The sequence below is a fragment of the Peromyscus eremicus genome, chromosome 18 (assembly GCF_949786415.1).
Source record: "Peromyscus eremicus chromosome 18, PerEre_H2_v1, whole genome shotgun sequence".
NCBI lineage: Eukaryota > Metazoa > Chordata > Mammalia > Rodentia > Cricetidae > Peromyscus > Peromyscus eremicus.
This window is the reverse complement of record NC_081434.1, coordinates 37,561,465-37,567,134: the sequence shown is the minus strand read 5'-3', so window position 1 is coordinate 37,567,134 and position 5,670 is coordinate 37,561,465. Positions and strand designations below refer to the sequence as shown.

Sequence of the window (5,670 nt, the reverse complement as noted above, 5' to 3'; positions counted from 1 at the left end):
CTGTTCCTTTAGAGAACCCCAACTAATACACTAATATAGGGACGAAGTTCCATGAGCCACAAAGAGCACTCTGAAAGTGTTGGCCAAGTCTACGGGCAAAAGCAAGACGTGGAACACCAAAGAGACAAGCCAGGAGCACTGACCCAGTCAGGAAAATTCCTGAGTGGCTCAGTGGCTCATGGCTACAGCTGGCATGACAGCTGTCCTAGGCTGGGAGTGAGAAGAGTAGTTCAAGGCCAGGTAACCCCGATGACATAGGTCATCTCTGTCAGACAAAGAGCACACACTGCTAACGATGCAGAGGTTTTCCCCCGGTGTTTCGCCTAAGCCTCCTTGACAAGTGGGGCCTACGCTCCAAAACAATAGGAAACAAGACAAACACTAAATGGCACACTTTGTGACGTCATAACGTCTCACCACACCACTTACAAGCAACTGGGAAACACGATGCGGAAGAGATCCCGTTGTAGCAGCGGGGTGAGTTCCCGGAAGTGACTTTCCCGGGAGACATGTACGGCTTCTGTACACTCTAAGCACTAAATCATTCCATTAACATTTTGATTCACGGAAAGGTATAGGAAAATTTGATTCACAGTATTGGAAAATGGAAAATCTAAAGACGTCATCTTAATAAGCTCAACGATTTTTTTTTTGTAAGTTAGTGACATCCAAGCAAAATTCAAACAGAATTATTTCTGTGGAGTTCTGAAGAGAGGCCGGTAGGTAGAGTCCTTATACTGCGTACATGAGGACCTGAGCTTGAACTTCAGAACCCATGGCTTTTTCTACTTGAAAGCCAGCCAATTAATTAATGAAAAATATAAATGAATAAAAATAAACAATAAAAGGTAGATCAAAATAAAAAAGTTATTAAGCATTTGAGAGTAGTGGAAGAAATAACGAAGGTAAGACCTCACTGCACACAATTTAGTACTTATACTTTCATATAAAACATGTGGCCAAACCACAGATAGACTCAGAAGCATGTGCAGAACAAATTTGGAACAAGGAAAGGATTATAAATTTTACCTTTGTATAATAATGACTGTACAATTGAGCAAGCTCACTGAGACTTCTAGGAATAAAAGGAGCAAAGGATGGTCACAAAGGAATTTTTTCCACCTCAGCAGTAGTCAAATAAATGAGAATAAAAAAAGCATTTTTCATTTATTAGTAAAAAAAATGTTAAAATATATTTTTAAATGACAGCCCAGATTAGAAAAGAACAAAAAAGGCTGTGAATGGTGTATCACCAGTCATTCTGATGGGATTGCATGTCTGTATGTGCCACACATGTATGCCTAGTACCAGCAAAGGCCAGAAGAGGGCATCAGGTCCCATGGAACTGGAGTTAGAGAAGGTTGAGAGTCACCATGTGGGTGCTAGGAACCAAACCCGGGTTGTCTTCAAGAACAGCAAGTGTTCTTAACTGCTGACTCCAGCCAAAATGGGTACTGCTGACTAAGAACTATTAAACTATTCCTTAGCATTGGCCAGTCAGGCATGGAAGCACACACCTGTAATCCCAGTATTGAGATGCTAAGGTCAGTGCTAACCTGGGGTACACAGCAACATTTTATCTTAAAACAAAACAGTAATCCTAATAAAGTTATTTCTGACAAATGAAACTTTTGTTTTGTTTTAAGGTTAGTTATAATAAGGATTTTTCTTTTGTTTGCATTCCTAAACACATATGTCAAAATTGATCTACCAACTTTAAATATCTAGAGAAAAATTCCAGACTTGGGGCTGGAATTCTTCCATACAGTACTTTCTTCTGATAAAATGAATCCATGTATTCTAACACACACACACACACACACACACACACACACACACACACACACACACACGATTTATTAGCGTGACTTAAAAGCTGAGGTCCAGCTAGTTCAATAATGACTGTCTCCCAGTGGAAGGTCCAAGAATCCAGCAGTTGTTGAGTTTGTGCGGCTGGATGTCTTACTGTGACCAGTCTTTCATTTAAGACTCATTACGTGCACAGTCTTTATGTGTGGGACTGCATATTCTTCAGACACAGCATGCTGCTGTGGAACTTACACTCTGCTGGAAGTTTACACACATATCTCAAAGTAGAGGGCAAAAATCACTATTAAAACTACAGAATGTCAATGATAACCATGCCATATTTGCTCTTGATCATTTTTCTGATATGAGATTTCTGGAAATTTTAGGGTTTTTTCTCTTTAATTCTAATGTTGAATTTCACAGTAATGCCATTATCTGTGAAATCATTGTTCATTTGCTTAACTAGACAGTCCACAGCTACTGTAATCTCAAGATTAATAATATTTATAAATGATATAATATTTATAAGTTTATTAAAATTACAAGTTTATAAATTTTATAATATTTATAAATATATAATATTTGCTCATTTAAAATATGGAATGCGGAACTAGAAAAATGGCTCAGTAGTTAAGAGTTTGCACTGCTTTTGCAGAGGACCTCACTTTGGTTCCCAGTATTCTTGCCAGACAGCTCACACCTGCCTGTCACTCCAATGACATTGGCTAGCATGGCCTTCATGGGCACCTGCCCTCACATGCACATCCTCACAAACACACACGTGTATATGTATAATTAAAGATAAAAACAGTAAGTCTTTTAAAAAGAAGTATAGAATGGCTTGTGGTCCTTCTGTTTTGAATTCTGTACTTGATGCGCATCACACCACTTCCAACGCACATTTCTAGAATGGTGTGAATTGCTAGTCTTTTGCTACTTCGTTCTTTTTTTTTAACATAATTTCTTTATTGATTCTTTGGAAATTTCCCATCATGCACCCTGACTCCACTCATCTCCTCATCCGAAAAAGCAATCCAAACTCAGTAGAGATCCTTTACAGCAAGCGAGGGAAGAGCCATTGTCCACACACTGACAGGTCTGGGAGAGAAGCAGAGGAGCTGAAAAAAACAGAAAGATGCTGAGCGATAGCCTTCCTTCTGTGATGTGGTTATCTATTCTGACCTGGGGAGGATTGTCTGGGTATTGCCCTAAAACATTTTCCTTCTCTTCCTTCCTTTATTTCTTCCTTCCTTCCTTCCTCCCTTCCTTCCTTTCTTTCTTCCTTTCTTTCTTCCTTTCCTCCTTTCTTTCTTCCTTTCCTCCTTTCTTTCTTTCTTTCTTTCTTTCTTTCTTTCTTTCTTTCTTTCTTTCTATCTATCTTTCTTCCTTTCTTTCTTTCCCAAGACAGGGCTTTTCCATGTAGCCCTGGCTATCCCAGATTTAAGCCAGCCACCAGCAAGAACCCTGATCTTCAACAACACGTCCATGAGCTTTCTGACCCTGCTCCAAAGGGAAGGAGTTTTCTTGTCACAAATTCATGGTTATCCCCAACTCAAAAGTTTGCTAAAGCTCTTTGTTCTGAGGAGCCACAACCTGTGTGTGTGTGTGTGTGTGTGTGTGTGTGTGTGTGTCTGTGTGTGTGTGTGTGTGTGTGTGTGTTTATAACGGGGTGTGTGTCTGGAGTATAGTAAGCACTAACACAAAGGCATGTGAGCAAGGTGGGTCAGGGCAGGCTACATGCTAAGATGCTTTTTAAAGAGGAAAGCTAATGAGGGAACTCTGTGGTAGGACCTGGGTTTCCCTCAAATGTTCGAGTCACCTGAGTTTTTATTTCTGATAGTATGTCTTAGAATGGCTGCGTAGACAGTTTATATTGATTATATTTTCCTCTTAGAGCCTTAGGCAGTATGACAGGCCAATCTGTTTTCTACTCTATTGATTTTTTTCTCCTAGAAGAATTGGTTTAATTTTCAGCATTTCCATCTATTAATTGCTACTCATACCATAAGTGGGTTCTCCAAGCTTGCTTCTGTTAATGTCCAATATATTTTCTGAATCATATTACATCCTGGGGTTATTGGAGTACCTGCCCATGATTGCTTGAAATCATACTTTATTCCTATTTCTAAACTCTTACCAAGAGAACTATATGCAGGGGGTCTCTGAGGGAACCCCCAGTAAATAATAATCATCATCTCTGCCACAGTTCTGAGCAAGTAGAGAAATTAAATAATGTATAAAGATAGAAATGAGCCAGGCGGTGGCGGCGCAGGCCTTTAATCCCAGCACATAGGAGGCAGAGGCAGGTGGATCTCTCTGAGTTCTAGGCTAGACTGGTGTACAGAGCGAGTTCCAGGACAGCCAGGGCTACACAAAGAAACCCTGTCTCGGAAAAAAAAAAAAAAAAAAATGAAAGTGGGCATGGTGGCCGAGGCCTGTGAGCAGCACTTTGGAGGTAGGGATACAAGAACCATGTATTCAAGGTCATCCTCGGCTACATATTGAGTTTGAGGCCAGCCTGGGCACCTGAGACCTTGTTTTTGTTTTTTGTTTTGTTTTTGCTTTTTGTTTTTTTTTTTTTTTTGGTTTTTCGAGACAGGGTTTCTCTGTGTAGCTTTGCGCCTTTTCCTGGAACTCACTTGGTAGCCCAGGCTGGCCTCAAACTCACAGAAATCTGCCTGGCTCTGCCTCCCAAGTGCTGGGATTAAAGGCGTGCGCCACCACGGCCCGGCTGTTTTTTTTTTTTAAAAAGAAACAAAAGTAACAACTATTATTCATAATAGAAGCTTGGGGAAAGGGTCAAGTTTAGGGTCTTAAGGGGCTGGGTCAGCTGATAGAAATGGGAAAAATCAAGCAGCAGATTCCAGGCAGAAGCAAAACATAAATGTTTTTCCACTACGGCCTCCTCTCCTCCGCGCTGTCTACCTCAAAGCAGAGCGCTTTGCCTAGTCAGGCAGCCTCTCTTCACAAAGAAGAAAAGGCAGAGTTCCCCCTCAAAGTCACCAATCAGGTAGCTGTCACTGTCACAGAATGGTGTGAGGAGGGGGCAAAGCACTCTTCCTGGAGAGGAAGCATCGTGGGATGGGAAGTGGGGTCCCCACCAATGAGACGCAGTACCAAAGGAGAAAGTAAGGGGATGGATCGCAAGCGTCTGCCCTTAGTGGATGGGGACCCGAACCAACAGCATCTTGCTGAGCTTCGTATTTTCTCGACCTCGAAATAGAGGTGACGTCAGCTCTCCTTCCCAGGCCCTCTGGCTTCCTAACTATCCTTTCATCTCTCAGGTGACCCCACCATGAGAGGACCCGCCACTCCGTGACGCAGCAAGGACGGACCCCGTGAGAAAGGAGCCGTGCCCTTGGGCCTCCATAACCGTGAGCTGAACAGACTTCTAATCTTTGTAACCAGCTGGCCTCAGGTACACACACACAACCAAAATAAAAACAAACAAAAACAGACTAATGAACCCACTTATCTTCCAGCTCCATAATGACAAAGACATTAACAATAACTATTCCACCTATTAAATCCCTACAGCACGCTGGCACTGTGATTAGCACTTAACAGTCTTCATCTCTACAACTAGGTTGATTGAGATGTGTTATGGTCCCCATTTTTACAGAGGAAAAGACTATGGTTTAATGACCTCTGTAAAACTACATTTAACAAAGTTCTGTAAAGAAACATTTAGTAAGTGATTTTTTTCTTTTCTTTTTCTTTTTCTTTTTTTCTTTTCTTTTTTTTTTTTCTTTTTTTTTTTTTTTTTTAGACAGGGTTTCTCTGTGTAGCTTTGGAGCCTTTCCTGGAATTCACTCTGTAGACTAGGCTGGCCTCGAACTCACAGAGATCTGTCTGGCTCTG

General features: G+C 41.3%; 1 long non-coding RNA gene across 1 annotated transcript; it reads left to right on the top strand.

Annotated features, from left to right (window-relative positions):
• Nucleotides 1-475: 475 nt before the first annotated feature.
• On the top strand, nucleotides 476-5,267 carry LOC131894842 (uncharacterized). Its single transcript, XR_009375041.1, has 3 exons — nucleotides 476-572; nucleotides 659-719; nucleotides 5,094-5,267. It is a non-coding gene; the product is annotated as an uncharacterized LOC131894842 (long non-coding RNA).
• Nucleotides 5,268-5,670: the final 403 nt, after the last annotated feature.